This window comes from Schistocerca cancellata, chromosome 4 (genome assembly GCF_023864275.1).
Source record: "Schistocerca cancellata isolate TAMUIC-IGC-003103 chromosome 4, iqSchCanc2.1, whole genome shotgun sequence".
NCBI lineage: Eukaryota > Metazoa > Arthropoda > Insecta > Orthoptera > Acrididae > Schistocerca > Schistocerca cancellata.
In genome coordinates, this window is record NC_064629.1 from 83,390,793 (window position 1) to 83,407,518 (window position 16,726).

General features: G+C 46.3%; 1 protein-coding gene across 1 annotated transcript in view; it reads left to right on the forward strand.

The window, feature by feature from the left end:
- LOC126183873 (D-beta-hydroxybutyrate dehydrogenase, mitochondrial-like) overlaps window positions 1–16,726 on the forward strand; it is a 261,931-nt gene that overhangs the window by 199,679 nt on the left and 45,526 nt on the right. The window lies entirely within an intron of this gene.

Sequence of the window (16,726 nt, forward strand, 5' to 3'; positions counted from 1 at the left end):
GCCGTGGCGGATCCTGTCAAATTACCCGACCTAACACCATTAGACTTCTGTTTATGGGGCTGGTTAAAGGTGGGTGTGTACACTACGACGACGGATACGCGTGAAGAACTTGTCGCTCGCATCACCGACGGTGTCGCCCGCATTAAAGCTCGCCAAGATGCTGTTCGATGTGCAACACAAGTGCATTAAGATGAACACCCCTTGTAGGATGGCCGGCCGGAGTGGCCGAGCGGTTAAAGGCGCTACAGTCTGGAGCCGCACGACCGCTACGGTCGCAGGTTCGAATTCTGCCTCGGGCATGAATGTGTGTGATGTCCTTAGGTTAGTTAGGTTTAAGTAGTTCTAAGTTCTAGGGGACTTATGACCACAGCAGTTGACTCCCATAGTGCTCAGAGCCATTTGAACCTTGTAGGATGCATCAGTCATCTATCCCACAGTTATTCTGTCCACCACAGCGTCTACACAGCAGCTCGGCAAGTAATGCTCACACTTGTTCTTCGTATCCATTCATAGATGTGTTTAGTCTTCAACCCGCTCTAGTTCCGTAACGATCGAAAATCGGACATGTGTACGTAGGATTTTTTTTTTTATTTTCATATGCAGAATCACCTCACAAATTCGGTGGCCCTACTCCTGAATCAACGTGTGTGTGTAGGGTTAGTAGAACTTGACTCCTGAACTTTGCGAACTGTAACCGCAGCTCTGCCTGAACATCGGTTTGTGGGCTAGCAATATTCTTGGTGAGTGCACTAAATTGCCCGCAAATATTATACTATAGAAGTAATAGAGTGAAGGTAAGCAAAATAAAAAAGCCTTCACGTTTCAGTGTCAGAGACCGTGAAAATAATTCTAGCAGTGAAGTAGCAGCATTCAGTTTCTGTGCAAAAACTTGAATGTGATACTGTCAAGAAAGCTTTTAATCTATTTTCAGTCTGCAAGTCAATCGCCATAGTTGAGATATTTATAAAAAATGATAGTGTCAATGTCCTCGTGGTGGAAAACAGTCTACAACAGGTTTTGTCAGGTAACCACCAATTACATACATGAAGTCTGTGCAAAAATTAGTTAATAATAAAATCAGTTAATATAAATGAATCCAAATTCAATGGTAATTAACTAATAAAGAATGTGTCAGGACAGTGGCGAAGCTAAGGTGAATGATGTATATTATTCACTCAAAACACAAAAAGAAATAATATGGCCTAACATAAAATCATTAAATGCCTGTACGTCCAAAGTTAAATAACTGAGCTCATAGCCAAGTGCAGTTATGATTTCGCGAATAGCGAATAATAGCTGATAGATTTCCCAATTAAATCAGCGACCTTGAAAGCAAAGGCAAAGTCCAAGTCCCGAATATGCGGCCGGCCTGTGTGGCCGAGCGATTCTGGGCGCTACAGTCTGGAACCGCGCGGCCGCTACGGTCGCAGGTTCGAATCCTGCCTCGGGCATGGATTTGTGTGATGTCATTAGGTTAGTTAGGTTTAAGTAGTCCCATAGTGCTCAGAGCCGTTTGAACCATCTGAGCCGAATATGCGTTAATATTAAAGTTCGTCAGTGATGTTTCTTCACTACTTGGTAAACTTCATCACGAAATAGACTAACAGTTACGCGGTGTTAAAGTCTCTGAGTGACGAAAACATACAACATCACCTTTTAAATTTCATTCCCACCACACTGTCAAAGATGACATTACTGTGTGTTCCTTATATTCCTTCATTTTCTTGTTTTTATTCAGTTTTTCATCTTATTATGATTGCCTATGTACTCCACATATTCATTGTTGTAATTGTTAATTACTTCTTTCAACTGGTTTCTGCATGTTTTATGTTTAATACCTCTTGAAGCAGTATTGTCAATTACTACTATTATTTTATTTTATTGTTTTTTTATTAATGTCAACTGTTTTGTGGACGCAGTTTTCGAGTTTAGTGTTTATATTTTCCTGTTTGCTCCCATTATATTTATTTATCGTTCAACTGTTTACCTTTTAAATGAAATTATCACTACACTATCAAAGATGACATTTACTGCATGTTTGTGCCTCATTTTAGGTGAGTAACATCTTTTTCAATATTATTTACAAATATTGTAACTTCTTTGACGACAAAAGTCGGTTAAAATCCGATGATGACTGTGTAAGCTAGAAACCGGTTAACTCAATAAATTAATCCTGCAGAACATAAACAATACAATAATTTTCATTTATTATAATTACTGTAATTAAAATGTCAAAAAATAACCTCCATGTTGTTAACAGTTTTTCACAGAGCACTTATTCCGTTCCCGCACAACACCATTGTTCCGCAGAACTCAGTTTGGGAAATCCCGACCTAGACAGCACTCTACATCTACATCTACTGTATATGTACATGACTACTCTGCAATTCGCAGTATGTGCCTCACAGAGAATTCTTCAAACAATATTCAGACTATATCTCTACCGTTTCACTCTCTAGAAAGATCGTCTATAGTTGTTCTGTTGTTTCCCTGAACGCTAGCTGGAAAGTATACTGTGAGTGTACGTTGAATGGAGGTAATTGGGATATTCGCATGTGAAGGATGATATTAGATAAAGTAGGACCCCTGTTACATCTGCCGCTTTCTCTCACTGGCGTATGGTACAGGTATTTGTCTTATCATGCGTTCTCGTTTGTTATAAATGGTGTGCACCTAACAAGGTGAGCGATGGGGTGATGCGAAGTGGCAAGGAGCATTATACCACGGGTCACTCCAGAGAATAGTGTCCTTCAGCTGCGTCAGACAGTAGTACGTGCTTCGGGATGCACATAGAGTATTTAGCTTTGATTTTCATGTTAGTTCATCTGTGGTGAAGGTACTTAGTCACTGTAGTGTTCATTATGTGTGACATAAAGCAGCTATGACATATTACGTTCAGAATCAACAGCAATAGTTTTCAACTGTTGTAGAATAGATACAAGCAGAAACAGTGGTCTGCTGTGGCGCTTACCCAACGCTGACAAATACTAGAGCAGGCAATGGCTAGAGCGTTGAGTGGGGCAGAGACAGATAGCCTCTCTCCACAGAATGCATCACACAGTCGCCTTCATACTTGCACACTACTATGGCCAACAGTTCCCTATACCCAATACGTATTTTAGCCACCCAGACTCTCTAGTTTGTATCAGAAAGATTTAAGGAACACTCCACAGACACCAGGACACTTCTATACTTCCTCCTCCTCTGTAGGTCACCTTACCTCATTTATACTGATGACAATTAAGACCTAGATCATATCAATCGCCACGCATTGAGCCTTTGTTATTTTCATTGATAGAAGAGCCACATAACCACATAAAGCCCTATTTGAGGTGTCCTGATCATTTCATCGAAGTACAAATCGCCACAGTGGCGTCAAATACAAAGTTACACCAGTTGGCCAAACAACCCCAGATTGAGTCTCTTAGCCATTAATGCCATACGATCATTTCATCTCACCACGTAAAAATAGCTATCCGCATTCACTCAGCTGTAGTTTGAGCGAAATTCTCGACTTCATTCTGACAGGTTTCCACTCCTGTGAAAAGTGTGGGCCAAATCACCAATAAATCTTGGTCAGCCACATACTGCTCGAATGCTTCTCTCGCTCTGCTTGTGTGTAAGTGTTGCAAACTGCTACTAGAACACAGCTAGAGTGCTGTCCCGGAGGAAGCAGCCCATTGCCCTACAGGACGACGGCCAATGGAGCTTAGATTTTAAAATTTATGATAACATATGACCATGTCGGCTTTGAATTTCAAAACTTCCTGTGCACCCTTTGGGCAAATTGCTCACTAGACAAAATAATAGTCACCCCCTTGAAAGAGCACACTGTTCACTTTGAAGCGTTGTAAATGGTATAGTACCGATACCAATTACTCATGTGACCCTCCACCGCTGCTGTAATGAAGCAGTGTGTATGTGTTAGTATAAAATAGGGAATAAAGGCGGTATGATGGGTTGACATCGAGATGTGACAGAATGGCAAAAAAAGTTGCCGTTTTGGGAAATGCCTGTGATCACACGAATATCTTTTTTTAATATTCAAACCAGAAAATAAATTAAATATATGGTAATTACAGTTTCAAATTAATGAAAGGAAGGATTACCAACATACACTACTATTGACTAAAATCTTTCAACTTCAAATGGCTCTAAGCACTATGGAACTTAACATCTGAGGTCATCAGTCCCCTAGACTTAGAACTACTTAAAGCTAACTAACCTAAGGACATCACACACATCCATGCCCGAGGCAGGATTCGAACATGCAACTGTAACAGCCACGTGGTTCTGGACTGAGGCGCCTAGAACCGCTTGGCCAACGCAGCCGGCTCAACTTCAATTGCACCTTGTGTTACAAGGAGAAGATCTTCTTCTATGCAAGATGCTGGGCATAGTTGACAATCAAGTAGGTGCTCCATGGTCTGTGGTTCTCTGCTGTCACATTTGGTGGTAGTAACAGGGAAGTATCATAACTGGAAGTCACTCCCGGATCTTCCAACCCCAGGACAAAGACAGTTGACTAATCTCCACATGATCCAATTCTCTTCATCCCAAGTTGGTAGGGTTTCCAAACAAATGACAGGAAGAGTCGTTCTCAATTCTAGAAATCCATAATTGCTGTTGTTTGCAAGACTGCAGTGGTCTTGAGAAAACTTTTTCTGGACCTCAACCTTAGGGCTGCTGAAGATGCCCATGTAGTGCATGGATTTCCTTATGTGACTGATTTGCTCTCTACACAGTGGCAGATATTTCACAACAAATATTTGTTGGTGGTATGACAGAGAGTTGCTAGAGTTTTGCAAGTTGTTAGGGTTTAAGGCAACCTATAATAAGCCTACAAGTTTCGTTTAGCGCCTTGTCCACTGTGTTTGCATGGGTGGATTTATACCAGTCAGGATATACATATTTTGTAACACTGTAACACATTGCTAGTGCCATCGCTCTTGGGGTTTGTGGTTGAGGGTTCCAAGGTCTACCAGTGATCTCACGAAGGTATTAATTCTAGCCTCCACCTACATTCTCATATTTTCTAAATGTAAATGAAATTGCCAAATTTGTTGATGTACCTACACAAACTTTCCAACATGTCTGCAAGAAATGGTGTACCACTCACGCCCATGTAACACAGTGTAAGACACGTGGCGGTATAAAGATCCTAACTAATGGGACTGGAGACAAGTATCACACTTTGCCAAAGGCAAAGCCTGATAGAAAGGCAATACCTGATAGAAATTGCTGCTGTCAACGAATGCAAGTCCACCTCGACCAGTTTTCGAACAAATGTTGCATAGGGAACTGCATGCAAGGGAGTCGGACACCGCCCAAAAGGCCATTGCCCACGGCAACACATATAACGGCACATCTTCCATTGGTCAAACAACGCAGAAGCTAGGCAACAGCTCACTAGAAGCATTTAGTGTACTTCGACGAGTCGCGATTTTCCCATTTTTGAGGTGATGCAAGACGCTGAGTGCACTGACAGGCCAATGGGGCATTTAAACCAAGGCATATGGAGGGTGTAGTCCAGGCCAGAGGTGGTTTTGTGGTGTCTTAGGGGTTGTTTTCGTACCATTACTTGGAACCACTCATTCATGTTAAGATGAATATGAACTGGGAGACTTATTTCAACATTCTCTGGGAACATTTGTTGCCCTTACTTCTACATCTTTATGATGTATCTGCTATGGTCACTCCTGTCTTCCGAAAAGACATCCATGTTCACAGGGCTGCACACATACGTCACAGTTTGGCTGATCAATCAGGTACATTATCACTCCTTGACTAGCCTACTACACTGAGGTGAAAAAACTCATGAGATAGCGATGTGCACATATACAGGTGGCGGTAGTATCGTGTATTAAGGGATAAAAGGGCAGTGCATTGACATAGCTGTCATTTTTACTCAGCTGATTCATGTGAAAAAGCTACCAATGTTATTAAAGCCACACGAAAGGGATTAACAATCTTGGAATGCGGAATGCTAGTTGCAGCTAGACACATGGGGCATTCCATATCGGAAATCGTTACAGAATTCAGTATTCCGAGATCCGCTGTGCCAGGGGAGTGCTGAGAGTACCACATTTCAGGTATTACCTCTCACCACCGACGACATAGTCTATGACAGCATTCACTTACCGACTGATAGCAGTGGCGTTTGCGTAGAGTTGTCAGTGCCAACAGACAAGCAACACTGCATGAAATAACTGAAGAAATCATTGTGGTACGTACGACGAATATATCCGTTCGGCGAAATTTGGCGTTAATGGGCTACGGCAGCAGAAGACGACCGACGTGATTGCCTTCACTAACAGCATCACATCGCCTGCAGCGCCTCTCCCGAGCGTGTAACCATATCGGTTGGATGCTAAATGACGGGGAAACCGTGGCTTGGTCAGATGAGTCCCGATTTCACTTCGTAAAAGCTGATGGTAGGGTTTGAGTGTGGTGCAGACCCCAAGAAGCCATGGACCCAAGCTGTCAACGAGGCACTGTGCAAGGTAGTGGTGGCTTGGCTCCACAATGGTATGGGTTGTGTTTACACGGAATCGACTGGGCGCTTCGATCCAGCTGAACCGATCATTGCAGCCATTCGTGCACATCATGTTCCCAAACAACGATTGGATTTTTATCGATGACAATGCACCATGGCACCTGGCTATACTTGTGCGCAATTGGTTTGAAGAACATTCTGGATATTTTGAGCAAATGATTTCGCCACACAGATCGCCAAACGCGAATCCCATCGAACATTTATGGGAAACAATCGAAGGGTCAGTTCGTGCACAAAATTCTGTACTGGCAACACTTTCGCAGTTATGGACGGCTATCTATGCAGCATGGTTCAGTATTTCTGCAGGGGACTTCAAACGACTTGTTGAGTCCATGACATGTCGAGTTGCTGCACTACGCCGAGCAAAAGGAAATCCGACAGGATATTACGAGGTATCCTATGACTTTTGTCACCTCAGTGTAGATCACTCAATCTTAATCTCATAGACAGGTATGGGACTATTTGGAACATCAGATGAAACACAATCAACAGTATTGGGACAACCTGCGTCTCATTCCATAGTACCGTTATCCAAGATGGCGGCGATGACGTCATTCAAGATGGCGGATTTTGGCGGTAAAGTGCCACGCCCCCTTCCCCCAGAAAAATGGCGGGAAGTTCAAATTCCAACAGGATAATGCACCACACCACAGCTATCTGTACTAAGAGAAGAAAATCGCGGGAAAATAGCTCACTTGACCTACCTCCACTAACCTAAGTGACCAGACTGCCACTTCTTCCTATGAACTGGCGCCAAGTTTGAATTTTGGCTGTAAACAGAAGTCAATTTGCATATCTCTACTAAGCTAAGAAAATAGCGCGAAAGAAAAGACACTTGGACAAACCTCAGTCAGCCGACCGCCACCCCCTCCTAAGGATTCGTGACATAAGGACTTGGACATAAGTCTTTATTTAACCAATTTCAAGCATATGTGATCGCCACTGGGTCCAGAGCCCAACTGACTTAGTTCATATCGCCGCCACCAGAGGGCACTACCCTGACGTCGGGTGATGACGCAAGTAAAGTTATTCAAGATGGCTGCTGCATACATTTTCTTCACCATGTGCTCTTGGACACACAGCCACTGCACGGTCCCATTACGTAACCCAAGATCGTCTGTTCTCTCTCTCTCTCTCTCTTGCATGTTCAAACGGCGTTGCATCAGTGGCCCACGAGCGAGCGACTGCTGACGCCACAGCCTTCATACTCAACCCGGAGATAGTCTTCTGTAAATATCCTAACTACAGTAACACCCACATCACACATCTAACGTATCAATAACTTAAGTACTTAATTCCACTTCAATTTTAATCATATTCAATAACTGAATGTACCATTTCGGTATTCAGTCATCAAATGAGAAGTTCCACATTTTCCCACTAGGAGCGCAGTGGTCCTTCATGACCTAGCACCCCCCCACTCCCAGAATGCTGCTCTCCTATTGGCTACTGCATTAGTCATGTGATTCGACTTCATAGACCCTAGGACTTTTTGCGAATGCCACACCCACCTGCACTTGGAATGAAGGCTCCACCACGATCCTCAACGTACCACCGCATCACCCTACCAGCCCATGTTGTCTGGCTACCGTACACTAACGTGTACTAACGTGCATAGTGCATGATGTAATCCGAGATGGTGCGGCGAAATGGCGGGAAAACGACTCTCTCTATTATGGACATAAGTTTTTATTTTACAATGAACGTCTCCACCACGAGATCTAGACTTCAACTGACCTAGAACATATTACTGCCGCCAGAGGGTACTGTCACCCCTCCTCTGACCTAATCCCAGATGGTGGTCTGTAGGAGGACGAAAATGGCGCGAAAATGACTCAGACTGCACTGAGCTGCAGGGGAGAGTAAGGAAGGACTGCACTCTATTTAATTTGGAACGTTTTATTTAGGGATGGAGTATATTTATCACACTTAGGCAAAACACTCGCCATCCTGTGCTTGGGGTAACAATACACAGTCTGCAGATACGCAAACAACTCCTAATTTACCCAGATACTTTTAGGTACAGAAATTCACACTCCTCCTAAATAATTCAGTGCAGTTATGTGTAGGCACACTCAGTACTCCTAAACTGTCCAAATAACGCATAGTACAGGCCAACAGACCTGCTCGCAAAATAATGCAACCAACGTACGCAGACACCGCCCCCTGTCCACTAGAGCACATAGGAGGCTACTGACAGCCCCGCCAAGTGACGAGGCCGTCAGCTGTCAAACTACACACAGGTGCCCTCAGGCAAGAGGCGGCCACATCCCTTTCGTACTAGATACTTGAAAAATTCCTCCTGGAATACGTAATCACATAGATGACACGATCGGATGAGAGCGAAGACCTATTTGCAGAGCGCAGACGCTCCAAGGGCGAGCGCGCATGGATTTGTCACTACCCTCGCTCTAACTGTGGTCTGGCGAAGACGCTACAGAAAGCCATTCCACAATAGCACAAGATGCTTTCTCCTTAGCGACTGTAATGGACCATACGTGACATTTGGCTGACGCTTCGTCGCGCGTAGCTACTTAGCACCGCAAGTGTTGTGTCTATACAAGACAGTCTAGACACAGGGTGAGGTTACCGATAGGCACGCGTACACACACGCCGGCTGGCGTGAGTTCTGGAACAGGATACTTCATAAATGCTATAAAGAAAATAACGTAATGTCGGTTTACTTAACTTTATTATCCTTGTGGTATACTTCATTTATGATGAATACAAGTAAGACTCTCTCCAGATATGATTAACTGCGCCTTGCTAGGTCGTAGCTATGGACTTAGCTGAAGGCTATTCTAACTGTCTCTCGGCAAATGAGAGGAAGGCTTCGTACGTCTAGTCGCTAGCAATGTCGTCCGTACAACTGGGGCGAGTGCTAGTCCGTCTTTCTAGACCTGCCATGTGGTGGCGCTAGGTCTGCAAGTACTGATGGCGGCGACACGCGGGTCCGACATGTACTAATGGACCGCGGCCGATTTAAGCTACCACCTAGCAAGTGTGGTGTCTGGCGGTGACACCACAGCAAGTACATGTAGCAACGTTCTCAATGTTATACTGAAGCCACATTGCTATCTAAAATAATAACCAACTCGAACTCTAGTAAACTGCATAGTCCCCCAGAAATACTTAACGTACTCTTTTGTAGCAGTTTTCGTGTTGTCTCAGCTTGTGTGCACATAAATTCTTGCCCTAACAGAACCTTTTTACGAAAATAACGCACAATAACGTCGAATGCAATCTTCTTCGCGGACCTAATGTGGTACCCACTCCATCACAATTTAGTTGAGAGAAGATCGATTGTGGTGTGTGCATCTGGTATGTGGAAGAGACGTTTGCCTGTTCTCTAGACATGGGAAAGACCTTAGTTGGCTGGTAAAGTATATGGATGATTTCGAATCTGTTACATCAGCGAGATCGGTATTCGCGGGTGGAAATATGATTTTTTACACTCCTGGAAATTGAAATAAGAACACCGTGAATTCATTGTCCCAGGAAGGGGAAACTTTATTGACACATTCCTGGGGTCAGATACATCACATGATCACACTGACAGAACCACAGGCACATAGACACAGGCAACAGAGCATGCACAATGTCGGCACTAGTACAGTGTATATCCACCTTTCGCAGCAATGCAGGCTGCTATTCTCCCATGGAGACGATCGTAGAGATGCTGGATGTAGTCCTGTGGAACGGCTTGCCATGCCATTTCCACCTGGCGCCTCAGTTGGACCAGCGTTCGTGCTGGACGTGCAGACCGCGTGAGACGACGCTTCAGCCAGTCCCAAACATGCTCAATGGGGGACAGATCCGGAGATCTTGCTGGCCAGGGTAGTTGACTTACACCTTCTAGAGCACGTTGGGTGGCACGTGATACATGCGGACGTGCATTGTCCTGTTGGAACAGCAATTTCCCTTGCCGGTCTAGGAATGGTAGAACGATGGGTTCGATGACGGTTTGGATGTACCGTGCACTATTCAGTGTCCCCTCGACGATCACCAGTGGTGTACGGCCAGTGTAGGAGATCGCTCCCCACACCATGATGCCGAGTGTTGGCCCTGTGTGCCTCGGTCGTATGCAGTCCTGATTGTGGCGCTCACCTGCACGGCGCCAAACACGCATACGACCATCATTGGCACCAAGGCAGAAGCGACTCTCATCGCTGAAGACGACACGTCTCCATTCGTCCCTCCATTCACGCCTGTCGCGACACCACTGGAGGCGGGCTGCACCATGTTGGGGCGTGAGCGGAAGACGGCCTAACGGTGTGCGGGACCGTAGCCCAGCTTCATGGAGACGGTTGCGAATGGTCCTCGCCGATACCCCAGGAGCAACAGTGTCCCTAATTTGCTGGGAAGTGGCGGTGCGGTCCCCTACGGCACTGCGTAGGATCCTACGGTCTTGGCGTGCATCCGTGCGTCGCTGCGGTCCGGTCCCAGGTCGACGGGCACGTGCACCTTCCGCCGACCACTGGCGACAACATCGATGTACTGTGGAGACCTCACGCCCCACGTGTTGAGCAATTCGGCGGTACGTCCACCCGGCCTCCCGCATGCCCATTATACGCCCTCGCTCAAAGTCCGTCAACTGCACATACGGTTCACGTCCACGCTGTCGCGGCATGCTACCAGTGTTAAAGACTGCGATGGAGCTCCGTATGCCACGGCAAACTGGCTGACACTGACGGCGGCGGTGCACAAATGCTGCGCAGCTAGCGCCATTCGACGGCCAACACCGCGGTTCCTGGTGTGTCCGCTGTGCCGTGCGTGTGATCATTGCTTGTACAGCCCTCTCGCAGTGTCCGGAGCAAGTATGGTGGGTGTGACACACCCGTGTCAATGTGTTCTTTTTTCCATTTCCAGGAGTGTATTTGTTTGTTTCTAGTTACTCAGTGGTCTAGAGTATGCTCTACCTAGCAAAAGTATCGGGTTTGTAGAGAAATAATTTCCAGTCTACATCTTCGATATTATGTTGCGCTAGCGATTGGTTGGCTACTGCTGTGTGTCTGATATCGAGAAGTACCGCAAAAATGGTGTAATGTTATTGGAAAAATACTTGTGCTCTTGTAATACCAGAGTCTGGAGATTGGTGTAGAAACGCAAACGAGCAGGCAGGTCCAGACCAGAAAGAGTAGCGCGTTTGTATCGAGGGGGGAACGAGCATGTCTTTGCACATCAGTTCTGAGAAAGACTTTGTTTGATTGAGGGCTTTCTGATGTAAAACGGATAATTTTGTATGGTGTAGGATAGGAATTGTATGTTTACTACATTGACACAGTACACGTTGATATATTGCTGAGTAGGAGATCGGTTTCACAGACTAATATTCAAGCACCTGGCCCCAGTGGGAGGACGGTGTAATTGAGTAGGTATTTTTACGTATTTGACGATATGTATGGCAACTGCGAGGTTTAGTTGTCGGTGCAATATGACAGTCAGTGTAAAATAGTTTATTGCGGCTGAATGTCACATCTTTAGAAAGGAAGAAAAGGTGGACCGTGCTTCCCTAGGACTGAGGAGTATGGTGATATGAAGTCTGTGTAAGTGTAGGCATACGATGATTTTTTCGGGTGCTGTAATGATAAAAAGATAACTGCATGTGTATATATTGCATTGTAAACTGACTGTGGCTTATGTTGTGTAAAATGTGTATATATTGCATTGTAAAGTTAGTGTGGTTTATGTTGTGGCATGATTAGAGAGACTGTGTGTCCTATCGTGAGGGATGTAAAGGTTCAGCACATCGCAAACGGACAAAGATATTTTTATATGGGAAATTATGCGCGATATATATAGTGAGATTGGTTCCAGAGGAATAGCCCTCAGGAGGAGACATTAACTGTACAACGATCGGTGTCAGACTGTAGCAGCAATGGTAATATTTAATTGTAGTTAGACTTGTAGACATGTTCCTGGCTTCCATTATCCTTGTGAGTCTCGTATGTATTTGACGACCTATAGACATGTTTACGGGTTTAACTGTCAATGCAATTTAGCGATCTGTGCAAAATAATTTTAGTGTTGAAAGTCCGAGATAGAAGAGGTGGATGGTGCTTGGATACCCGCGGCATCAGGAATTCGGCGGGTAAATTCGATAAGAGCCAATCATAAAGCTCCAATCATTTACATCCTTTTCGCTGCGATATAGGAGCCTCTACATAGCTGTGAGAACATTTACGTATGTTGAGAGCGGGATGGGTAGCATGTGATGGAGTGGGTACCACGTTAGGTCCGCGAAGAAGACTGCATTCGACGTTATTGTGCGTTATTTTCGTAAAGAGGTTCTGTTAGGGCCAGAATTTACGTGCACATAAGCTGAGACAACACGAAAACTGCTACAAAAGGGCACGTTAAATATTTCTGTGGGACTATGCAATTTACTAGAATTCGAGTTGGTTATTATTTTAGATAACAATGTGGCTTCAGTATACGATTGAGAATGTTGCTAGGTCCCCTTGCGGTGGTAAGTAGCTACGCGCGGCGAATCTCCAGCCAAACGTCACACATGGTACATTAGAAGCTCTAAGGAGAAAGCATCTTGTGCTATTGTGGAATGGATTTCTGTAACGTCTTCGCCAGACCACAGTTAGAGCGAGGGTAGTGACGAAACCTCGCGCGCGCGCCCTTGGAGCGTCTGCGCTCTGCAAATAGGTCTTCTCTCCCGTCCGATCGCGTAATCAACGTCACCAATGTGGTTAAGTATTCCGAGAGGAATTTCTCAGGTGTCAAGTACGATAGGGATGTGGCCGCCTCTTGCCTGAGGGCACCTGTGTGTAGTTTGACAGCTGACGGCCTCGTCACTTGGCGGGGCTGTCAGTAGCCTCCTATGTGCTCTAGTGGACAGGGGGCGGTGTCTGCGTACGTTGGTTGCATTATTTTGCGAGCAGGTCTGTAGGCTGTGCTATGCGTTATTTAGACAGCTTACGAGTACTGACCGTGCCTACACATAATAGCACTGAATTATTTAGGAGGAGTGTGAATGTCTGTACGTAAATTATCTGGGTAAATTAGGAGTTGTTTGCATATCTGCAGACTGTGTATTGTGACCCCAAGCACAAGATGGCGAGTGTTTTGCGTCAGTGTGATAAATATACTCCGTCCCTAAATAAAACGTTCCAAATTAAATAGAGTGCAGTCCTTCCTTATTCTAGGTCAGTTGGAGTCTAGATCTCGTGGTGGAGACATTGAATGCAAAATAAAAACTTATGTCCATAATAGAGAGAGTCGTTTTCCCGCCACTTCGCCCCACCATCTTGATTGCATCATGCACTAAGCACGTTAGAACACGTTAGTGCACGTTAGCCCGACAACATGAGCTGGTAGGGTGATGTGGCGGTCGGCTGAGGATCGTGGTGGAGACTTTAACTATTTCATTCCAAGTCCAGGCGGGTGTGGCATTCGCGAAAATTGATTCCAAGTCCTAAGGTCTAAGAAGTCGAATCACATGACTAATGCAGTAGCCAATAGAAGAGCAGCATTCTAGGGGTGGGGGGTTCTAGGTCATGAAGGACCACTGCGCTCCTAGTGGGAAAATATAGAACTTCTCATTTGATGATTGAATATCAAAATGGTACATTCAGTTATCGAATATGATTAAAATTGAAATGGAATTAAGTACTTAGGTAATTGATACTTTAGACGGGCAATGTGAGTGTTACTTTAGTTAGGATATTTACAGAAGACTATCTCCAGCACGAGTATGAAGATGCAGACTGGAGGATGTGGCGTCAGCGGTCATTGACTATCGGGCAGCTGATGCGACGCGTATGCTGTTATGAACATGCACGAGGGAGATAGATAGATAGAGAGAGAGAGAGAGAGAGGGAGAGCAGATATAAATAGATAGATAGATAGAGAGAGAGAGAGAGAGAGAGAGAGCAGATGATCTTGGGTTACGCTAAGAGGACCGTGCAGTGGCTGTGTGTCCTAGAGCACGAGGTGAAGAAAATATATGCAGCCATTTTGAATAACGGTACTTGCGTCATCACCCGATGTCAGGATAGCACCCTCTGGTGGTGACGATATGAACTGAGCTACACTCCTGGAAATTAAAATAAGAACACCGTGAATTCATTGTCCCAGGAAGGGGAAACTTTATTGACACATTCCTGGGGTCAGATACATCACATGATCACACTGACAGAACCACAGGCACATAGACACAGGCAACAGAGCATGCACAATGTCGGCACTAGTACAGTGTATATCCACCTTTCGCAGCAATGCAGGCTGCTATTCTCCCATGGAGACGATCGTAGAGATGCTGGATGTAGTCCTGTGGAACGGCTTGCCATGCCATTTCCACCTGGCGCCTCAGTTGGACCAGCGTTCGTGCTGGACGTGCAGACCGCGTGAGACGACGCTTCATCCAGTCCCAAACATGCTCAATGGGGGACAGATCCGGAGATCTTGCTGCCCAGGGTAGTTGACTTACACCTTCTAGAGCACGTTGGGTGGCACGGGATACATGCGGACGTGCATTGTCCTGTTGGAACAGCAAGTTCCCTTGCCGGTCTAGGAATGGTAGAACGATGGGTTCGATGACGGTTTGGATGTACCGTGCACTATTCAGTGTCCCCTCGACGATCACCAGTGGTGTACGGCCAGTGTAGGAGATCGCTCCCCACACCATGATGCCGGGTGTTGGCCCTGTGTGCCTCGGTCGTATGCAGTCCTGATTGTGGCGCTCACCTGCACGGCGCCAAACACGCATACGACCATCATTGGCACCAAGGCAGAAGCGACTCTCATCGCTGAAGACGACACGTCTCCATTCGTCCCTCCATTCACGCCTGTCGCGACACCACTGGAGGCGGGCTGCACGATGTTGGGGCGTGAGCGGAAGACGGCCTAACGGTGTGCGGGACCGTAGCCCAGCTTCATGGAGACGGTTGCGAATGGTCCTCGCCGATACCCCAGGAGCAACAGTGTCCCTAATTTGCTGGAAAGTGGCGGTGCGGTCCCCTACGGCATTGCGTAGGATCCTACGGTCTTGGCGTGCATCCGTGCGTCGCTGCGGTCCGGTCCCAGGTCGACGGGCACGTGCACCTTCCGCCGACCACTGGCGACAACATCGATGTACTGTGGAGACCTCACGCCCCACGTGTTGAGTAATTCGGCGGTACGTCCACCCGGCCTCCCGCATGCCCACTATACGCCCTCGCTCAAAGTCCGTCAACTGCACATACGGTTCACGTCCACGCTGTCGCGGCATGCTACCAGTGTTAAAGACTGCGATGGAGCTCCGTATGCCACGGCAAACTGGCTGACACTGACGGCGGCGGTGCACAAATGCTGCGCAGCTAGCGCCATTCGACGGCCAACACCGCGGTTCCTGGTGTGTCCGCTGTGCCGTGCGTGTGATCATTGCTTGTACAGCCCTCTCGCAGTGTCCGGAGCAAGTATGGTGGGTCTGACACACCGGTGTCAATGTGTTCTTTTTTCCATTTCCAGGAGTGTAGTTGTGCTCTGAACCCAGTTGCGAACACATCTGCTCGAAATTGGTTAAATAAAGACTTATGTCCAAATCCTTTTCCCAGGAATCCTTAGGAGGGGCTGGCGGTCGGGTGACTGAGGTTAGTCCAAGTGTCTTTTCTTTCCTGCCGTTTTCTTAGCTTAGTAGAGATATGCGAATTTACTTTTGTTTACCGCCAAAATTCAAACTTGGCGCCAGTTCGTAGGAAGAGGGTTGGGTTGTTTGGTGGGAAGAGACCAAACAGCGAGGTCATCGGTCTCATCGGATTAGGGAAGGACAGGGAAGGAAGTCGGCCGTGCCCTTTCAAACGAACCATCCCGGCATTGGCCTGGAACGATTTAGGGAAATCACGGAAAACCTAAATCAGGATGGCCGGATGCGGGATTGAACCGTCGTCCTCCCGAATGCGAGTCCAGTCGTAGGAAGAAGTGGCAGTCGGATGACTTAGGTTAGTGTAAGTAGGCCAAGTGAGCTATTTTCCCGCGATTTTCCTAGATTAGTAGAGATAACTGTTGTGTGGTGCATTATCCTGTTGGAATTTGAACTTCCTGCCTTTTTTGTGGGGGAGGGGGGCATGGCACTTTGGCGCCAAAATTCAAACTTCCCGCCACAATCCGCCATCTCGAATGACATCATCGCCGCCATTTCGGATAACGGTACTTCGGAATGAGACACAGGTTGTCCCGATA